Source organism: Alligator sinensis, unplaced genomic scaffold (assembly GCF_000455745.1).
Source record: "Alligator sinensis unplaced genomic scaffold, ASM45574v1 scaffold343_1, whole genome shotgun sequence".
Classification (NCBI taxonomy): domain Eukaryota; kingdom Metazoa; phylum Chordata; order Crocodylia; family Alligatoridae; genus Alligator; species Alligator sinensis.
In genome coordinates, this window is record NW_005841947.1 from 1591684 (window position 1) to 1614548 (window position 22865).

At 42.4% G+C, this 22865-nt stretch overlaps 1 protein-coding gene across 35 annotated transcripts in view; it reads right to left on the bottom strand.

Moving 5' to 3' along the window:
• ZBTB20 (zinc finger and BTB domain containing 20) overlaps window positions 1-22865 on the bottom strand; it is a 621054-nt gene that overhangs the window by 414300 nt on the left and 183889 nt on the right. For 33 of the 35 annotated variants that reach the window (XR_003093196.1, XM_025199647.1, XM_025199650.1 and 30 more), the window contains one exon: window positions 609-684. The exons of the other annotated variants lie outside the window; for them this stretch is intronic. The gene's annotated coding sequence lies outside the window, so the exon portion shown is untranslated. The remainder of the gene's footprint in view (window positions 1-608; window positions 685-22865) is intronic. 35 annotated transcript variants of the gene reach the window in all.

A 22865-nucleotide genomic window follows, 5' to 3' on the forward strand; every position in this document is an offset into this window, starting at 1 on the left:
TATTATTTCAACAATTTGCTGACACGGTAGAGAACACATGCACATATATGTATGTACACATGTGCACACATGCACATACCCACAGAGTAATTATATACTTCTGACCCCAACCAATGTCTTAAGGCACTTGAATCCAGTTGTGGATGTCAACAGAAACTTTCTCTTCTTATTTTTTCTTACAACAAAGAAGAAAAATTTCTCATGACATCATAGAGCAGAACATACTCTATAGTTGATGCCATTGAGAATCTTTTGCTACTTTCTATTATCTCTGCATTAAAGTATAGGCATTCTCAGTGACAGGATGACAGGAAATGTATGTTAATGGAGACAAAGCCACACACCATCCCTAATAAAATTCAAAACAAAAAGCAGAAAGAATTAGCAATCTGGAGGGATGATGGTAAAGGTCTAGTAAAACTTACCATTTTTATTTCGGGATGGCAGGGAGGGGAATGGGTGGTTAATAAAAAGTCATTTAAATTTGGAAATTCCACCCAAGGGCACTCTGACCTTTATCCAAGTCCAGTTATTGTGCTAACACTTTTGTTGTGTGTGCAGTATTCAGAGAAACACTGACAAAAGGTACCAGAAAAGGTTTTACTTACAGGAATGCAGTGCAGCTTAATCTTTTTGTTTTTAAGGTGCAGTGATTTCAGCATCTAAAATGTAACTTCAGGCAGTCTGAAAAGAAACAGGTTAAAATCTCTTTCAGTTATAATTGGTATTTCAGATTTAATTAAAAATTAAACTTTCATAATGTTTCACCATCCAAAGCAATGCATTATCAGTCAAGCGTGGCTTTTTTTTTTTTTTGTTAAAAGGAGCTCTTCCCAGAGTAGTATGCAGTGAAGAAAGAGGGAGAAAAAAAGGCAATTCAAAATAACAAAATATACCTCTGAATTAAAGGATCACAGAATAATATAGAAAGAAACCTCCTACCCCTCAATTCCAACAATCCACCTTATAAAAATAAATTAGGCATAACAATTAAAAAAAGACAGAAAGACAACGCAACATACAAATGACTGTAGAAAAAACCCCAGTTAATTTCATCAAAATGAGGACATTGTTAAGACCAGAATGTTCAAACCAAAAGAGGAAACATGGTTTTACATGATGCCAGCCAATTTTTTTTTAATCAGTTATACAGCATGTACCACTTTCCGACTGTTGCACTGAAAGGAAAAGATAGAAAAGCAAGTTTAAAAAGAGGAAATCTTCTGTTTCCCAAGGTATACCTGATGCAGAGCTCTTGGATAATTTTGCTAAGAGATATAAAAGAACTGATGTGAATTTACTACGAAAAATAAATGCTATTTTGCTGGGCAAAACAGCAGATTAAGAAATGGTGGCTGTAGATTGTCAGAGTGCTTGAATAGATGCAAAATAAAATTAGAATAATTGCAAAATAAATATATATGTATTTTTCAAGATACAGTTGGAATGATATTAAAATTTCAGGGGTTAGGTCGTTAGTATGAGCTTAAATATTATGGAAACACTTAAAACCTATGGTTCTTCTTCTTACCATATATCAACATTCTAACAACAAGAAAAAAGAGAACACCCCAAAATAAAAAATTACCATTTTGTGATAAATTATCAGCATTTGGGTTCAAGATAATAAAACTGTTTTTTTTCCCCACAGAAGAAAGTACAAAGACGCATAATTTGAGAAAAATTATTTTGTCAAAAAAATCCAATAAAACTTTCAAAATTTACTCATTCACAAAATTACCCCCTTTGCTAGCAGAATACTGATAAAGACCCAAGCTATAAACTTCAGAGCTGAATCCACCTCCCAATTATGAACAGCCAGAGTTTTAGCTATACAAAACTGACACTTGATGTTAGGCCTGTCATCAATGTATGGATCTGTCCCAGTCATTACTATTATATATAAAGCTAAAAAGGAGGCGTACACCCATTGGAAGGGAGGGGCCATCACCAGAGAGGAATATACCTCTGTTGCTCGGGGCTGTAGGGGGGCGGTCAGTAAGCCCAAGGCGGAGATGGAACTGGGACTAGCTACCCTGATCAAGGACAACAAGAAGTCCTTTTTTAAATACATACGGGGTAAAAAGAAGGTACCGGGTAATGTGGGGCCTCTGGAGGACACGCTAGGAAATCTGGTCATTGCACCAGACAGCAAAGCTAACCTATTTAACAATTTCTTTGCCTCCATTTTTCTGAGTAGGGACCTGGTCATCCCCCCACTGGGACACCCGTAGGCCCCGTGGGAGGCACATCCAGGCCTAGGGTCAGCAAGGACCTAGTCAGGGAACATCTGGAGGGACTGGACGTATTTAAATCAGCAGGTCCTGACTATCTCCACCCCAGAGTGCTGAGGGAATTAGCAGAGGTTATTGCGGGACCTCTGGCACGGCTTTACGAGCACTCATGGTGCTCTGGCAATGTGCTGGAGGACTGGAAAAGGGCCAATGTGGTTCCCATTTTCAAAAAAAGGGAGGAAGGAGGATCCAGGAAACTATAGGCCCATTAGACTTAGCTTGGTCTTAGGGAAGCTTTTTGAGAAAATTATCCTGGCACATGTCCACGAGGGGCCAGCAGGGGAGACTATGCTTAGGGGCAACCAGCATGGGTTCATTAGAGGCAGGTCCTGTCAGACCAACCTGGTGGCCTTCTATGACCAGGTCATCAAACCCCTGGATACAGGTGTCACGGTGGATATAGTCTTTCCGGACTTTAGGAAGAACTTCGACACGGTCTCTCACCCCATTCTCATTAAAAAACTAGGAGACTGTGGTGTCAACACCTACACAGTCAAATGGGTCACTAACTGGCTGGAGGGCCGCACCCAGAGAGTGGTGGTGGACGGGTCTTATTCGACCTGGAGGGATGTGGGCAGTGGGGTTCTGCAGGGCTTGGTCCTCAGGCCTGCACTGTTCAACATCTTCATCAGCGACTTGGACAAAGGGGTAAAATGCACCCTGTTCAAATTTGCAGGTGACACTAAGATATGGGGAGAAGTGGGCATGCTAGAAGGGAGGAATAGGCTACAATCGGACCTAGACAGGTTACAGGGGTGGGTGGATGGGAACAGGACAGGTTTCAACACTGACCAGTGCAGGGTACTGCACCTGGGAGGGGAAGAACCAGCAGCAGACCTACACACTGGGGAACTCCCTTCTCATCAGTGCAGAGGCAGAAAAGGATCTTGGAGTCATTATTGATGCCAAAATTAACATGGGCCGACAGTGTGGGGATGCGGTCAGGAAGGCCAACCATACCTTGTCATGCATCCACACATGCATCTCAAGCAGGTCCAAGGAGGTGATCCTCCCCCTCTGTGTGACACTGGTTAGGCCACAGTTGGAGTACTGTGTCTAGTTCTGGGTGCCGCACTTCAAGAGGGATGTGGACAGCATGGAGAGAGTCCAGAGGAGGGCCACTCGCATGATCAGGGGGCAGCAGGGCAGGCCCTACGAGGAGAGGCTATGAGACCTGAAACTGTTCAGCCTCCACAAGAGAAGGCTGAGGGGGGATCTAGTGGCCATTTATGAACTAGTCAGGGGGGACCAGCAGGCATTGGGGGAGTTCCTGTTCCCCCCGAGCGCTTCCAGGAGTGACAAGAAATAAACGTCACAAGCTGGCAGACAGTAGATTCAGGCTAGATATCAGGAGGCGCTACTTCACTGTCAGGGCAGCTATGATCTAGAACCAACTTCCAAAAGAAGTGGTGCTGGCTCCTACCCTGGGGATATTTAAAAGGAGGCTGGATGAACACCTGGCCGGGGTCATTTGACCCCAGTACTCTTTCCTGCCACAGCAGGGGGTCGGACTTGATGATCCGCTCAGGTCCCTTCCAACCCTACCAACTATGAAACTATAACCCTCCTCTACTTTGTGCCTAAATTATCTGAGGGATTTTTCATTTTTGAGGGGCGGGGCAGGGTATTTTAAAGTAATCTATTGTCAAATTATTTGAGCCCTATAAAAAGTGAGATTTGTACGCTCATGTATACATCAAATACATATACAAATGATGCTGGTGCAAACAGGCATACATATACACACATATATATATGTGAATGACATGACTTATTGTAAGATTTTGCTTACTTCTTTTCAACACTGGTAACTTGGTAGAAACTGTGCTGGTGGATGGAGGACCAAACACCATTAAAACAGAAAAAAGGGAATCCACATATTGGTATAGTACAGCAACAGTCTCCCCAGATAACCTTGCTACCAGGCCTTTATGAAAGCACACAACATGGCAACACTGCATTGACCAAATCTCACTGTATTTTGTGAACATTCATAATTCAGTTTCATGACTTTCATAGCAGCATGGATAAGTCTGGTTCTAGAGATGTGTAAATTGAGGCACAGGGCAATTAAGTGCCTGGTCATGTAGAATCAATGGCAGAACTTTGATAAGAAGTCTTGACTGTACCACTGTCTTTACACCGCAAAACGGGTAAGATATGCCTAGCACCAATGTAGAAATCAGTCAAAATGGTGCATATGCCAGACCTGGCCAGTGAAGCAAGCTGCCAAATTTTGTTACCAATTCTTTCTCCCAAGTCCCCAACTCTTCTCTAATATCTCAAAGACTGTATTGCTGGCTTTCTGCCAAGGAAAAAGAATGGGGCAGTGATGTGTGAAACCAGAAGCTATTCCTTTAAATGCATGTAACTTAAAAAATATAGATTGTGGCTGAGAAAACACAGAACTTTCTCTGAGGGCAAAATACAAGGACTATGCACTGCTGAAATCCTATGCTGATGGTCTTAACTTGTGCTGGTCCTCTTCACCAAGGAGACCTTTATGCTCTATTTGTTGTTTCTGCAGCAGTGTTCTTCCCTTTTTCTAAGAATATCCCAACTTCCAAAGGTTGCCTCCTGCAACCTGCCTGGTCCCTGCCTAAGGGCTAATTTTCAACATAATCAAATTTTATTCCCCAGTGTCTTTCCAACAGCAAATTCCCACTTCATGTAGGATCCCAGCCCCACATTCATTTTTCTAGAAGGAAAGAGAAGGGGGAAAAAAAAGAAAAAAAAGCAGTGTCCATTGCTACTCTGCAAAATAGGGTGTGCTGCAATTGGGGAAAAGGACCTTCTACCCCCAAAGTGGCCCAGGTCTCTGACACGAGAGTACTGAGCCCAAGATCTACCAATTCAAAAAAATTAATTGCCAGCATGAAGAATTTGCACAAAATAGCCATAGTTAACAAATAAAACTTGATATATAACAAATACAGCCAACAAATTGTGAAGGGTAATTCTAGCTACATCACTTGGCCAAGAAACTGGATCAAAAACTACTGAAAATATGGCAAGGATGAGAAGAACAATATAATTTTTTTTTTTCCCTTTTTTTTTTTTTTAATAACTCTGTCCACCAAAGGGGCTCCATTCACCTTACACAGATTCTTCATACCCCATAGCACAAGTATATTTATCTACATTTTACAGATAGAGGAAACCAACACATAAAGAGGGGAAATTATTTACACAAGGCAAGTCTGTGTTTCAGCTGGGAAAAGAAGCAAGATTTTTTTTTTATTTAACCACAAAACTAGCGTTCCTCATCTAAAGACAGCATGATTAGCAATTTGGGGCAAGACAGAGCTGTCTTAGCTACACACTGTGCATTAATCCCCTTGTGCCTATCAGGCACACTATTCACACAAGGCTGGTGAGCTTCTGTTCACAGACAGCCCAGGGAGTTAAAAATGCAAGAATGAGGAGGGCTGCAGGTCAGGACTGAGGCACTTTAGTTGAGTTTTAGAAGTTTTAGGTCCCAATAAATGTTTTAAGTATAAAGCTCAGAGATAAGCACATTCTACCTCCTCTTTGGTCACTGCTATGTCCCATCAAGATGTGGAACCCAGAACCGAAGTAGCAAGGCTGCTGCAGAATGACTGAAACACATTGGCTAGGGACAGACATTACACATAAACTGGTTGAAGTGATCAGAAACTGATTTAAACCTGTAACAGAACAGAAGTTCAGTGCACATAAACCAGTCTGAAAATGGCTGAAACTGGTTTGAGATAAACCTGGTTGAATGTAGTATCAGACTTAACTGATCTGGCTCAAATCAGTTTATAAAATGTCTGTCCCAGACCTCTTGATGGTTTAAATTAAGTCAGATTCCCCCAGCATCCCAGCATGCTCTCTGGGCTGGGCAAGGCTCTCTGCTCCACAGCAGGGCTGGCCCCTCCCCTCTGCTCCCTGCCTACACAGAAGTGTCTGCCTGTTCTCCCCCTCCCCTCCCCACTCTCTGCTAAGCAGGCCCTGTACCTCACAGACACCTCAGCATTAACTAGCAGACTACAAACTGGCTACCTCCATGCTGTGGCACACTGGACAAAGGCAGAATCAACAGGTAGCTGGTAATGTCCTTTTGTTTTCTTAATGGGGAGATAAAGACTGAGTTAGAGGTGATAAACACCCCTGCTGGGCTGTTCAGGAGCAGAAGGAGGGGAGGGAGCCCCTTCCTAATCACAGCATTCTGCCAGGGCCTGGCCATACCCCCCCCGTCCCTCAGCTCAGCGCTGTTGAAGGGAAGGGAGGGCTGCTCTAGTGCTCCCCAGCTTCTAGCTTGAGCCACTGCAGGAATGTGCCTGCATTTCTGGGGAAGTCTGTCTGGTCACAAAACTGATTTAGCCTAGCCAGGTTAGACTAACCTGCAAAGATTGAATCAATTCAGGCTCAGGCTTTTTGAATGTCTGTCCCTGGCCATTGACAGAAAAGCATGGTGGAAGCTCTATACACCTATCTCTGCCACGCCTGGCTCAAATCAGTGCTTCATTGTCCTTCACTTTAATGAGAACTAAGTTCACTCAATTTAAAAAAAAAATCATTTGCTATCAAAAATGCACTTTAGAAGATTTCAGCTCTCTGCAAACCTGTCTCTTGGTTGAAGAGATGCATTGAGTCTCAAAGGGTTTGATTCTCTTTGAACATGCAGAGTCAAATGCAATAGGTTAATCAGGACCATTTATAGTGCTGGATCAATGGTTTTTTAAAAACTTGTTTCCTGAATAACAATCTGTGATTTAGTGTTGTGGTCAAAGCAGTGCATCACCTCTGATTCCTATGGAATTCATACACTAACAATTTAAAACAACAGTCAATTAATCATCTTTAATACACTAAATCCTATCCGTTGTCTTATTTCTGGCAAAGGCAGTAGGACTTGTTGATCCCTGATGATAGGGTTCTTGGTGTAGCTGTTTACACTATGCATCTGAAATTCACATAAGCCCAAACACTGAGGTCTTCACTCCTGACTCAGGTGAAAACTCACTTTTTCATTGAGAGAGTTCTGCTCAGCAACTGTCTGAAGACTATTCATTTCAAGGGGGCTTCACAAAGGCAAAATAATCCCTATACCTGGACCCAATAAATGGATTTTGGATGTGGCCCAGAATAACTTCCCTGTCTTTTGGACTTTGAAGACACAATGGGACAATTGGATACGTGACCTCAGACTATGTCTACAGAATAAACCTGATGCGCCCCACAGCAGTGCCCTCAAGCATGCTATCCTGCTCAGGGTGAGTTACCATGCAAACCAGAAGCAGCGTCGGAGTGTTCACAAAGACAAATGGGCACTGCTGAATGACAATGCCATTAACCCACCTGGTGCACTGTGCGGATCCAACTGAGGAGGTAGCTCACCATGCCTACGGGTACCTCCACAATCCATGGTAAGTTTACCATTTAAATATGGCCCTAGGATTAGTACCCTGCCTGGAAAACAGGAAAGCAGCATTTCTCATCCTCACAGGAAAATAGTGAAAACATACCCTCCAAAAAAGTACCACCAGCAGCAGCAAAGCTGCACAGATATCACAGAGCCGTACAAGTAGATGGAAAGTGAAGTCAATAGGCAGACAAAGACCAAGGAATATCAACCTTAGCTGGAATCTCTTCAGATGCCTGATGAGTACAAACACCAACCCAACCTTTTGCCTGGTTGAGGCTTGCAATGTATCAGTGGGACTTAAACATGTACTTAACATTATGTATGTGCTTGCAGATTATTCCTGAATAGGGATGCAGTCCTCAACTGGAACATTGTCTACAATTTAAAAATACATAGATGTCTTTCCTGAAGCTCCCCCTTCCAAGACACAGCCACTTGGGTGAGGTATCTTTGGAGGCAATATCTTTGGAGGTGGAGATATACTTGGACGGCATTTTTCTTTTGGTGTCTCTGATGAGTTTAGTCAATAAAGTCCATTGTGCATACTCAGGATATGATTTTTTTCCTAAAGATCCAAGCTCTGCCAAAACAAAATCAAATCTCCCCCCACCAAAGCCATGCACTATCTCCATGCTGAATTTAACCTGTCAAATCTTAGCTCTTTCAACTGGATGTATATGCTATTGCTAATGTATACATTACATGCACACTTTAATCAGGGAAAGGGGATATTTTCCCCTACCTGTCTTGTATCTCAAAGTGGTTGAACTATTTTTATTCAGACTTCAAAAGGCCACTTTTGAGCAGAGACAGAACACTGAAAACAGCAGGCTAGAATGAAAATTTAGACAAAACTAATGATTGTGGTCACTGCCAGGGTCTGTTGCAATAGCAATGCCAGGTCCCTACTGCCTGCGATTCTTGGGTTCTCCCAGCACCATGGTCCACCCACCTTGGTTATTCATAATGCTGAGATTGTGAAGCAAGAAGCCCTTCAGCAACCCAGCTGTTAATGAACAATAGTAGCAGCACTTTTCAATCTGCTGAAGAGTAAATCTCTTCAGAACTGCAGGCAAGCCTTGGCCTGGAATCTGAAAGTGCTCTGTAACTATTCCTCATGCTGATGCCGAGGTGGGACCCAGCATTCATCTCTGTGCCTCTTGAAGCTTCCCTCCTACGCAGGGGTGATGATGACAATCAAGTTGGCTGCTGAAAATCATGATATTCCCTATTCCAACTGTTTTCTTGCACAAGCTGTCCCTAGATCCTGTTTATGTTCCCAAGGAACAGGAACAGTGACAGCATGCAGCTTTTTCAAGGCCTTGCCCAAACAATTCTTTCAGTAAAGATCAAATTTTCTGTAAAGGCAGCTCGGAAGCTGACATTCTCTGAGCATCTCTTGGAATACAGCTTGAGAACTCTTGCTTATGCCCTTAACAAGTCACTATGGTACATAAGCCTTTCTTGGTTCTTTTCAAGGTTGATAATGCTTTGATCTTCACAGCCCTAATGCTCCTGTTGAATGATATCATCTCCCATGGCTCAAATTATCTTTAGTGCATAAAATAATAATACCTGTTAAGAAGCAGGCTGTATCATATAGTCACAGTAGCACCTTCATATTCATTCTGGTTTAACAGAGAAACTTACATCAATAACTATTTCAGTCCTATGTTTGTCAGTGGACTGACAAACTGGACTGACGAAGGAAATGTAGTGGATATAATTTGTCTGGATTTTAGCAAGACCTCCCTTCACAGTACCACACAGGAAGCTCATAGAATGACTTGAGAATTATGGTCTGGATAATAATACAATACGGTGGACAAAAATGGTCTGACAGATAAGAAGCAATGAGTTATTAATCAATGGTATTAGATGAGAAGAGAGGGTGGAATCTACTTGGATGCCACACCAAAATGTATGACGACCATTATTATTAAATACTCCATTGAAGCCTGGGAACAGAACTTAAATTTTGAGGGTAATCAACCCAGTAGCTGGCTCAAAGATAAGAATGATACCAAGAATAGAATCAAAATAGAGAGACCAGGATAACTGAGATGTGTTTGGGCCAGAAAAGGGATAGTATTTCATGCAAATGAAAGGTAAAAATCTAAATTAAATGCAAGGGCTAAAATTTTCATGGTATAAACATCCAAAAATTCAAAGTTTAGGATCCCACAAAGAAACTCTGGCCTTTGTGTATGAACTTTCAAGTGTTTTCATGCAGTGACCAGACAGCATTGCAATGTACTACTCTTTAATCAAGAGAATAAAGCTGTCAGACACTCTGCCTTGCAAATGAAACCAGCAACCAAAGTCCTGATCACTCATGGCCATTCAAGGGCCTCTGGCATTTTTTCAATGAGTAGGGGTATTATCCTGGAGTCACAGCCAAATTTCATTTCAAGTGATTACATTCAGTCTCCTTAGTTCTCCTACAGCTCCATAAGGGACTGTACTCTTCTCCACTTCCTGTCCTAAACCAGAGAATAATGTCCTTAGCTGTTGTAAACTGCTGCTTTCTGCCATGAAAGGCGGCATGCTTTTTCATACTCCATAGCGGCAGAACTGGAGCAGGTGCAATGGCCAATGTCTATCCTTCTTTCAGACCATGCTGTGGGAGCAAAAGCTAGGGATATTTTTAAGGCCCTAAAGCAAGTAGGAATCCACCACACAGCTCTTCTGGCATGTCCCCTCCCTCTCATTTGCCACTTCCCCCTGCCTACTGCTGCCAATGTCCCCAGCTGCCCCAGAGGGCCCCATTCCTAGCCCAGGAGCAGGCACAGGGTGAGGGGGACCCACCCTCCACTGCCACTGTCCCTGGCTAAGCCCAGCTCCCTGCACAGCTCAGCTGAAGCAAGGCAGGAGTGGCTCTGGAGCTCCCCCTTCCCCTGAGATATTCAGAGAGAGTAAGGACAGCAGGAGCAGCCAGGGAAGAGAAGCAGGGAGTGAGAGAGGAGAGGCGCAGAGTCCTCTGAGCACAGAGGACAAGGAAAGTGGTGCTGAGAGGGTGGGGGAACAGATGCTTACCTGATTCAAAGACTTAAAAATGTCCTTGGCTATTGTGATGGCCTCTTGTACAAACATTCTAGACAGAAGAAAGAGGTGACAGAGCCTCAGTGGATAAAAATTGCCTGCAAGTGCTCTGGACATTTGAGAGATGGAGCTGCCAGCAGTATTTGCCACTCCAAAAGAACAGACATCTGGGTGGGGACTAGACCACCCGTTTACCAGTCAGCACTATTGTTAATGCTTGCTATTCTTTCATACAGGTGGTGTTGTATCAAGGGGTGCTTCTTGCTGGGCATGTCTACACATGCATTTACAATGGCTTAAGTTTACTTTGCAGTAAGTGGGAATAGGCCAGTGTCTCCATGTGCAGACAATCTGGGACTAAATTTAGTCCCAGGTCAAAGCAGCTTGCCATGTGCCCCTGTGGCCACCGGGGGAACACGAGCCTCCGGCATCACAGCTGCCTGCTGCCAGCACATGGGACTAACTTTAGACCCAAGTTGAAGCCAGGAGAGGCGTCCAGCCAGCAGCTCTAGAGCTGGGCTCAGGCTGACCCCTAATGGCAGGACAGACCCACCAGGGAGGGCCCCTGGGTTACTGCGCAGTAATGCGTCTATATGTGCGTTACTACGCACCAACTAATTGGGTGTAAATTTGAGACCTGCGTGCTGCAGGTCTGAAATTTACACTCAAGTCAGCGTAAGTCACCATATTTAATGTGCAGTATGGGCATGCACATGTAGATGCATGCCCATACTGCGCTGTAATTTCAGTTACTGCACAGTAATGTGCAGGTGTAGGCATATCCACCAAGTCTTTCACAGTGCCCAATGTATCTTTACATATATTTAATAGTCATCACTACATCTGCATGGAAGTGTTTCCCAAACTTTTGATACTTGGGGTAGACTCTTTTTTTCTGGATTAAAATTGGCAGCACACTTCACTGTTATACCAAAAAAGGTATGTGTATGTGTGTGTGTAGCCTTTAACTACCTGAAGGGTAGTTACAAACAGGATGCAGCTGGACTGTTCTCAGTGGTGACAGAAAAAGACAGAACAAGGAGCAGTGTTTTCAAGTTTCTGCAAGAGAAGTTTAGGTCAGATAATAGGAAGAACTTTTCACAAGGAGGGTAGTAAAACACTGGAACCCAGAGAGGTGGTGGAAGCTATATCCTTGGAGGTTTTTAAGGCCTGGCTCAACAAAGCTCTGTTTGGGATGATCTAGTTGGGGATGGTCCTGCTTTGAGCAGAGGGTTGGACTAGATGACCTCCTGAGGTCTCTTCCAACCCTAATTTTCTATGATTCCATAATACAAACACACATATCTTCAGAATACATAAACATATGCCATATTCTCGTTAGAGAAAACCATACCAGTGCTGAGATGTACTGATAAAAAAAAACCCACCTCCATAACTTTTCTGAATTTTGTGGCACCCCAGTTGAAAATCCCTGAGATAGATCTCAATTCAGGAAAAGGTATGGAGGAGGGACTTGAGGCTAAAAAATTAAAGAATCACTGATTTAGCTGGTGCCACTTAAGGGCAGTGCAAGCAGGACCTCACATTATTGTGCCCTGCTCTTTCCACTATCTGCCCCCTCCTCACTCCTGGTCTGTATCTCAGGGGGCAAGAGCAGCAGCCCCCACCTACTGCTACCAATGTCTCTGGCTACCCCAGAAGTAGGGAGAGCTCTAAAAATATCCCTGCCTCACTACAGCCTAGCTAAAGCTGCTTCTTCAGGGTGTCACACACCAGTGACCACCCCTGAGGTTCCTCCTCCAGCCCCAGGAGCATGGGAGGAGTGGAGGGGATGAGCGGGGTTCCAAAGTGCATCTCCAACTTGAAATCTGCCTGCCCACCCACTCGCAGCTGAGCAAGCTACTCAGAGGAAGCGGAAGCAGGGGGATAACAAAGGAGCTGCCTGTGGGTAAGGAAAGGCATGGGAAGGCAGTGGAAATGGCAGCAGTATCCAGAGGGGTAGGCACATACACCACTGGAGTGGCTGAGGCAGGCATACAGTGATGGACAGGGACAAGAGCATTTGCCTCTTCATACAGGGGGATCTTGTGGCACACTAACGTCATTCTCGTGACAGATCACTGTGCCAAGGCACACCTTTTGGCAACCACTAGCATAAATAGTAGCCCTTCTTTCTCCCATCCCCTGAAAAGCTGTGCTTTTCAGAGGCCCATCTGATTCTTAATGTCTGTGAAACAGCAAGATCTTGGAAGAACATGCTACTGAAATATTACTGCTGTGTAAAAATTACACTTTTACAACGCATGTAATTTCTAAGGGTGTTTTGTAGTTAAGGTTAATGGGATCATTTTAATTTTCAGTTTTAAATACTCAATCCAAACATTCACAGAACAAACATGGAACAATCAAAAAGTGTAAGATTTATTTGATTTACCTACCTACCAATACAAGAATATACCCCTCTAGCAGCAGTATCTAGTGGTCCATTCAGTTTGTCTTTAAAATGTTCCAAAAACAGAGACCACTTTGCCTGGGAGACAGCTGTAAACCTAAAACAACTCACAGTGAACAAGTAGATTCTGATTGAAAATCAGCTTAAATTTTCCCATCCTTAATTTCAGTTTTGCCATATTCCCTAGTAAACCTGTACTAACATTTTTTTTCCTCTTAATTGAATTTCCTTTGTTTTTACAAATATGTACAATCATGGCCAAGTTCATTTTTTCAACTTCTAAAAAAATGCCTCAGAACTCAGGACAAACATGGAAAAGAGTCAAGTCAAACATAAGTGTAACAAAATATGCTTAGGGAAAAATAATATACAGGGCATATATTAAGTAAGACTTGCTATCTAGGAAAGAGTTATGATAAAGAAAGAACATAGGGAGTATCTACTGATAAAATGAACAAGAAGTCTTAGTGCAATGCCACGAGGGAAAAAGAAAGTATGGTATTCTGGGATTAAACAGAGGTTAAGGAGGTTGTATTACCATTTCACAATGCTTTGGTATGACCAACAGAGAAATACAGTGATAATCTCGACATTCCAAAATTATATCACCTGGCTATAAAGGGTTCAAAGATTAAATGAAATCTTAGCATTGTGATAGCAATTGCAAGAACTAGATTTGCTAGTTTAAAAAGATACATGGGAAATCTAAAAGTTCTTATTCCATACTAGGTCAGAACTCCCTCTGAAATCATCAAAGATCAGATCTACAGTTTATTAAAGCCAATGGCAGTATTTCCACTAACTTTCATGGTTTTGGGGGTCAGGCTGGGAGAAAGGATCTCAGGAATTTTCCCTGGAAAAGGGAACATGCTAAGTTTTAACTTAAAAAGGCAATACTTTGGAAAGCTGTATTCAGACCAGAAAAAACAGGTATAACTTCACTGAAGTGACTGAAGTTTTACCCAGTTAAACATGGTTTGAATTTAGTCCTACTATGGGCAGAAACACAAATCAGATATATACTTTTAGCTTGGGCATATTTTATATTATTTTTCCAGTAGACCATTAACTTACAGTGTGAGGCCAATTTCATCTTGCACAATAGAGAAAACCATGCCCAGAAGGTTAGCATTGTTCCACTTTATGTAACTGCAGTAGTAAAGCTCAGGACCTGAGGAGGATATGGATTTCAAACAGTATCTTCTTGCATGAGGGGACTGAAACTTGGTCTTAGAGTGACCTTGTCAGCAAAAAAGGCACTTTCCTATCTCTTAGACATCTTTGGATGAGCTTTCCAAAGAAATTAATAGAAACTAGCTTTCAGATCCTCTTGACTGCCTTGTAACTCTGATCTCAACCTTAAAAACCACCAGAACAACAAGGAACCTTAGCTTTTTTTCCCAGTAAATTCCACACCTACAGAGATAATAACTCTTTACAAATTAGAAATTAGCCCACAAGTGGTAAAACTCTAGACCACATTCTGAACTTCCTAAAAGTTTAGGGCAGTTAAACTCTCTGTTTTGGACTGGATCCAGATCTATTCTAAATTTCTCAAAGAAAAGAATGCAGAACCAAGAAAATAGCAGGCAAGCTTTAATACTGATGATTGGCTGTATTAGAAGAGGGAATAACAGTCGAGTTGGAGGAAGGATCAATCTAATTAAAACACGAGCAGAGGGGGGGAAAAAAACCCTTTTGACTGGCAAACATCTCTTAGATCAGCTAATCAGTTAGGTAACAGCATAATCACTAGATTTACTTAAGAATCAATTAATAGGTTTACAGAAAGAGTAAAATGGGGCCATTCTAGCTGGAGGCAGAAAAGCTGAAATACTTAACTGCCTTGCAAGACTCAGACTAGAGCACTCAACACTTCGCTGAACTGATCACATACAAACAAGTCCTGCAAGTTTTCCAAGAACTTCGGGCCAAATTCTCCACTGCATCAAACTGTAGTCACATTTATACCTCTGGAGCATTTACCCTCACTCTGATCAGGTGTTATAACCAGAGGAAGGAAGTTAAGCAAGATTTCTAGCCAGCATCTCTGCTGATCCCAAAGCTTTGTTCAAGAGTAACAAGTGCTGAGCCTGAACTTCACTTTGGCCCCATTTGCACTGCAGAACAAAGCTAACTTAATAAAGGAATGTACTGGAGAGATGAGGAGATACATTTAACTTGTTCCGTACTCTATATTTAAACAAAACAACACAGGACCAAATTCAGTGAACCTGGCACAGAATTCTTGAAGTTGTAACAAAACTATGCTTTAAAAATAAAAAGAAAGGAAAAAAAAAGAAGACCACTTACAGTGGTATAGAAGCTGAGTCAGGAACTATAAGACCATATGCTAAAAATCTTTCAGAATGATTTGTGGCAGGAGAAGGAGAGTTGAGGTCCATGCACGGTAACTAGATTTCTAAATAAAATAATGAACTCAGTCATTTTCACGTCTTTCCAAAATACCAGAAGTGATTAGAACACATTATGGACTAGTCATTTGCCAAGTTTCGTGTTTGAAATCAAAGCTGCTTCTGAATTTCATGAACAACAAAAAAAGCATTTTAAAAACTGGTAACCTTCAGTCAGGGGGATATAAACTAATACCAGCCTATCTGATTTTTGGAACTTTCCTGAACTTAAATTTGTGTGCTATCAGCAAGCAGAGAGCAAATATTTAAGGCCATGGTGGAAAGGCAGTAAAGGTAATATTCACAGATAAAATATGAACAGCTACATTTTGTAGGATTAAGATCTTTATTCAGCTGAGGAGCACTGAGGTTATAAAACCATCACTGACACATTAGCTGTTGATAATGTCACCAAAACCTGAGACAACTATCATTTAGTTATGTTTTGGTGAACAGAGCCTTTTCATATAGAAAGGATATAATTTTAGGTATATAGGCTGTAATTTATTTATTTAAAAAGTAAGCTACAGAGCTAAATTGTGACTTCTTTGAGGGGGCAGAACTCGAGAAGTTTTCCCCTTTCCCTGCACCCAAAGTCAGGGGGCTGAGGACAAAAGCACCTAAAATAGGTAGGAATAAGGTGGGCAGAACTAGCTAGTCACAGACACAAGGTGCCTTGTGTCTCCTGCATGCTGAGAAACTCTATAGCACCGTTTACAACTAGCTCACTCTGGGATGGGATGGGTCAACACTTCTCTGCCCCATCCTAAGGCTCCGAGACAAAATTTGGATCTGTCTTCTAATTAAAAGTACTCACAAAAGATAAGAAGCTTGGCAGGAGACAAACTCCTGAAGCACGGACAGCCATGCAAGCCCCTGCTATAACTCATAGCACTTTACATTAAGTGCCATGAGTTACAGCACCCCTCCCACCGACACCGACCCAACAGACATTTGCCTTTTGGGTTGGGCAGGGGGGGGATCGAGCCTGCCTGAAGGCATACGGCCAGCAGAGGAGCAGCCCCTCTCCTCAGCTGAAGAGCTACCTCTCTCCCTAGTCCCACCTCCCTCCCAGCTCTGAGGCTGCCAGCACGAAGGAGGGGAAGGGGAGAGAAGCCAGAAGCAGCGAACTGCTAGCTGGGGTTTGCCCAGCCTGAGATAGAGGGGTAGTTGAGGGGGCATGAGGTAGGGGAGCTCCAATCCACTGCCCCCCCACCTCCAGTTCAAGCTGGGCAAACCCCAGCTGGCAGCTCGCTCTCCCTCCCTTCCTGCTGACAGCTCCAAAGGCAGGCTCAGCGGCATCAGCCCAGCCCCGATCACAAGACAAATTAAACCTATGGAACAAGTTCCCTAAGGCGCTCTCAAGTACAGCACCTTCAAGTGATGCCTCATTTGAGAAGGGTTAATTTTTCATGAAATTGGCCAGTTTAAAAGTGCTCTTAAGCTGTGCATGTGTCATAGTACGGTTGTAGAACACTTTCAGGGACCTGATCGTGCAAAAAAATGTAACTTCTGTCTGTACCCCCAATGTTAACCCCTTGAATTTGATATTCCACACATTTGGAGCTGCCTCTAAGAAAGAAAGGCAGGAGTGAGAGAAAGAGACAAAATGTAATGTTAGGTAATCAGATGTCTAATCCAAGTCTCAGCATCACCTTAAAAGAAGAAAAATGGGACTCTCAACCATTATATACATCTATTGTCTTATTACATAACTGGATTTAAATTAATAAACATAATCCATAAGAGTACTACTATATAAAATAAAACAATAAAATAATAATTTATAGTTACTTGACCAAAGCATGCTTTCAAATTTTACTAAAGCCAATTAGGTACAATAACAGGGTAGAAATTGGTTGACTGTATTCAGAGTCTTTCCTCCAAGAGTCCCAAAAGATTTTTATAAATGTATTCTGTCTCTAACAGATAACTGAAATAATGCACAGGAGAACTAAACAGCTTCCATTAATTATATTATTAGGAGATACAGGTACAGAGCCAAGGGGTCCCAACTCCAAGTTCCTGTTCTAATGTGGCAGAACTAGCTACTCATGGCCACAAGAAACCTTGTCTCTCCTGCATGCTGAGGGACTCTACACCAACCTTACAGCTAGCTCACTCTGGGATAGCATAGGTCAATGCTACTCTGCCTCATGCCAAGGCTCTGGGACAAAATTTGGACCTGCATCTCCCTCTCTCTTTATTCTCTTCTTCTGAACTACACACTGAGTTTTGCTGCTGTACTATGATATTAGCATGCTTATATTGTCAAGTAATGACTCAGTCCCTTGCTTAGGCAATATAGCAAATGTCCATCTTCTGAACCACAACTTCAATCCAAACCAAGACCATAACTAGCTGACAGTCTTGTCACTGTCCTTGTTTACTGGACGTCCTCATTACAAAAAACAAGCCAGACTGTCAGAGGCCTGACCTTTGCAGGGACAAATATAAATCTCTCCAAATATTGTATTTTAAAAAAAAAAAGCTTCTTTCATTGGTGAACTCCAGGAAGAAAGTTGTTTCTCTTTGCTCTAAACCACATGCAGCCCAAAAGAAGAAAGTCTTACACAGTAAATGTGTACAGAACTATTTCCTACCTCTGCATGCTGTACAAAATCCCACTGTGTTAAGTAAGGTTCTACCAAGGCCACTTAAACATATTAGCCTATTATACCCTGCATTTCTTTATTGTTCTCAAAATGCTAATGAAATGTTCCAGTGCAGTGTTTATTCTGGAGTACTTTTGGAAAGCAATGCACTACCAATATTTCTCTTAAAGCAGCAGTTTTCAAACTGTGGTCCATGCACCATTGGTGGGGCACTTGCTAAAGGCCTGCAGAGAGCTGGCTGGTCACATGGCATTGGCTCATCTTATTTCCAGCTGCTAAATTGCATTAAAAAGGCTGCTGAAAATACATAAAAATACTTTACCTTTCTCTGTGAGAAATTGCTGTGGCTGTCAGAGAGGGCCTGGGCAACTGGAAATCTTAGCTGGAAGTGCACCACCTGATCACAAACAGGGGGTGAGGGGTGAGGGTGGGGGGGTCCTTAGGAAAACCACCCTCATATTCAGATGTGGTCCCCATCATGGAAAACTTTAAGGATGCTGATCTTAAAGCTCCATAAACCTAGTCTACTCAGAAAGAGATTTCAGGAGTCAGAGTATAATACCAAACCCTCTTCACAGGGACTACTTAGCTACATAAAAGGAGGGAGGTTTATCAAACACATCACTTTCAAAAGTCATTTCATATGTATTCTCCAAGCCTTTTGCACTTAGCTTAAAATGGGAACAGCTTGAAATAAGAAAATGAGAAATCCTACAAAGATGAAGAGGTTATGCATTAGTAAAGTTAAGGTCTGTGACCATTTTTGTGTTTTCTGTGAAACACAGTACAAAAAAAAAAGAGCTAAAATATGCTTTGGGAAAATATTTTTCCTTTTCAGGGTTTTTTGTCAGCCCTCTGTTTGTCTGTTTACACATACATGTACCTGTTACTCATGCTAGTCCCATTTTTCCTTCATTCCACATTAAATGCAGTGCCCCCACTCTTAACTGTTGAAAACTACCTGCCTCAGAAACAGCAATCACCACTTACATGATGATACAGATGCTACAGGAAGGAATCCTGTAGTATTTTAAGTTTTCCTTAGGAATAATTTGTCTCTCCCCCTCATTTTTTATCTTTGTCACATATATTGCCTCAACTGTGCTGTTTTCTCCAGAAGGGCGCTAAGGACAACAGGTGAGTTAATAGCATGAGGACGTCAGCAACACCTAATTTCTCAGTTAAAACTGGATTCATTGAGGACATGACTTGTATTCTTTTCACTGTTTAGAATGCCTGTGTCAATCTTTATTTAACTCTAATGTGTGAGTAACACTTGAGAGAAAGAAATCGCTCTCAAAGGATCAACGCATTGTTCAATTAAAAGGACAAAGCAGTTCTTTCTTCACATACAAGACTTCCACAGATTCCTCCAGCAAAACCAAGAAACAAAGAAAAAAAACTTTGGGGACAAAATGAAGAGTGTTTTCTTACTGGCTATACTGAGTGCCATCAAAATCCCCAGAAACTCTGAGGGGGACAGAACCAAAACACACATAGCTCCAAAAACAATGAAAACATGACCAAAGTGCTTGTCCCACAGATAATGCCTTCGGTTATCTCAGTAATATCAGTACCATTAATGGAAGATTAAATGCTAAAATAACGCACTGCTTGTTCAAAGCCAATGATAAGGGTATAGCCACAAAATGAGGTAATGAATTATAACTGAAGTGCTGCTCTTACAACCAAGTTCCACTGCTTTTAACAATGTCATGTCATGCCAAGTGGGCTATAAGTTATGAGCTAAATTCTGCTGCTCCTGGTGCACAACCTATGCAGAGGGGCTATGAAATATCAGCAAATGGCATCCTGCCACTTAAACAGAAACACAGACTGGAAAACCCTTCCAGCATCAGCAGCAAGCTACTGGAAAGTATTACAATGGACCCTAATAGGGGCAAGATTAAGTGAGCAGGAAAAACAAAATTCATGGAATACTGAATTGTTCAGCTTCAAGCCTGATGGGCTCCCCAGTCTCACCATGAGCAATCAAAATCCAAGCTCCATCTCAGGTAATCAGAATGCTTATGAGGCAGAACAATCAGAGAATCAAGAGCTATGAAGAAGGGGGAGGAAGTGTCAGGCAAGTGTCTGTTCTTCAGGCCGCAAGGAATCCATTGAGGGATGCAAGACTTGGGTTACACACTTCCATAGTGCAACCTTTCCTTTTGGAAGAGGTCAGACAAGAAGGAAGATGGAGTGTCAGGGAAGTCTCTGGAGAACCCGTAATCAGACAGAGACATCCAAGGAACCACAAAGTCTATCACAGAAGTCAGGCAGAAGGCAGGGCAAGGGGGCAATTTTAGAGATTTCTGGTTCAGAGGCATGACCTTTCTTAGGTGACAGAATTCTTCATCAAATGCTATGAATGGACTAACATGGCTAACTATCTCTCTCTACAGAAGTCGGGTGAAGTATAATGAATCTTAACGAGGATTCTCAGTCCCTCCCTTCCTGGCCTAAAGCCCATGTGGGGAGTACACCCAATCCTCTTTCCTGGCTAGTTGGAGAGGAGATGGGAGCTCTTTAAAAGGGTTGACCCAAGAAGTGACCTCTCTCTGTAGAAAAGCAACATTTGATTTGAGCAGAATAGACTGCAGATACCACAAGGTAAGCTGGAATCAGGGCAGGGAAAGAAAGCGCTAAAAAGTGCTGCAAGGCTGCATCATGGGCTGATCCTGGCCAAAAAATCCACAAGTTCCTGACTTGTCTTGAGTGAAGAAACAGCCTGAAGAGGAGCACTCAGAGTACGTTGGAGCTGACATGCATGTGAACCCAACCAAGCTCCCTGCTGCACTGCTCACACTGAACCATGTCTGTGAAATGCAACAAGTGTTTTCCATGAACTATACCAAAGCAAATAAAACAAACCTCTAAGTTGTCACAACTGAATTGGTCTAGGAAATCTAAAAGAAACTACATGACTAATTTTTGCATTTATATAACACTCTGCATTTAAGAATATGCCTTTCCCAACCCGCTCCCCACCCGGAGTGCGCACTCTGCACTTTCAAAGAGAGTCGCCCTGTTACTTTGATCTGTTTTCACTAAAAACAAATGATCAGAGTTCACCTTAAGCCTTTCCCCAAACTTGGCTGCTTTCAAGATATGAATATACCTGAGCAAGTTTCTTGTGTATATTGAATACAGTCCATTTAATTTGTCTGAGCGTGGTGGCATCCATGACCTGCCTCTGCCATCAAGATTCCTTCCTCCCAATTGCTTAGCCCATATCCAAGATCCTCTCTCACAGAGCCATTTCTACCTGTGTTTTCCATCAGAAGAACCCACTAAGACCTTTTTACAAAAACCTTCATCTGAAAACAAGATAAAGCATTTTAAACAAATGCTGCCAGCCTATTTTATAACTATCCTCTGCTCTTTTACCTGAGGCTCTCCAATCACCTGAGAGGAATCTGAACACTCAATTGTCCTCCCCATGATACAGGAAAGGAGTCTTGTTTTAAAAACAGAGACATGACTTCCATAGCAAATCTCTGTCTGACTCTGGACTAGAACCCAAATGCTGAGTGCCAAGGGCTTTCCCCCCCCTCTTTAACTTAGCAGGAGAGCTTTCGCCTCCACTTTCCTTCATCAGATCTGCTGAAATGGATTTTGGAAGTGTCATTCCACAACAAAAGCCATTTTATTAACTTATTCCTTAATGGAATGTACTTGAGACAGGAAAAGAATCGTTCTGTTTTAGGTTAGAAAGTGAAGACTAAGACATCCTGGGTTCTATTCCCAGGTTAGCCCTAGCCAATTTTGCACCTCAGATAATGGATCTATGAAAGGGGGGGTGACTTGTATACTCTGTGGGGAGGGTAAAATGTTCAATCATTATTCATAAAGTGAGCTGAGGTTCTCAGGTCAAAGGTGCAAAGTGGAAAGTTGTTATAATATAGGGAATCTGATGGTGGCAGGAGAGTCAATATGTATAGCTGTTCAGGCCACCTTTCTTGAATCTTTGTTGGAACTTTGTAATGAGAAGAGCTGATTTCCAGCCCACTTCAGTGCTGTGACCTAATGCTAGTCAGCTGTCAGCTCCAGGACTCTTAAGCACAAGATTAACAGCATATCATTCACAATGAGGCACACTCAGGTGGCCTCCTCCTGGTGAGGATCACAGAAAAAAGATACAAAGTGAATAAAAATCTTGCCATTGTTGGGAGACAAGTGCATCCGTCACCTGCTGGAGAGTGGGAGGGCAACAATGAAGGAGACTGAGAGAAAAAGCATATATGGTTTGGAAGAGAAGGCTGGGAATTAAGTGTGCTATCTTTGTGCTTCTAATCAATTGAGATGCACCGAGCAAAGAATTGTGAAGTGGAACTAGTCTGGCTTCTTTCATGTCGCCCTTCTCAAACTCCATGCACCAATTCCAATGTGGTCCTAATACACAAACTTCAAGACAAATTTCATTCTTCTGACAAATGGCATGGCTGCTTCATTAGCCAATCCCACTGCTTTCTAAGGAAACTGCCAGTAAAATGGTAAATGGCAGGCCCTCAGGAAATAAATGCCTTATTGCAGATGTCACCATGAAGGCAAATGCTGACTACTGCATATGCTAGATCAACTCTTTTCTTGCATCATGTCTATATTCATGTATCTCCATTAATTTCAAAGGAGTAATCCCCAATATACCGCTCAATCACACCTTAACCAGGCCTGTCACATCAGCTGCAAGCT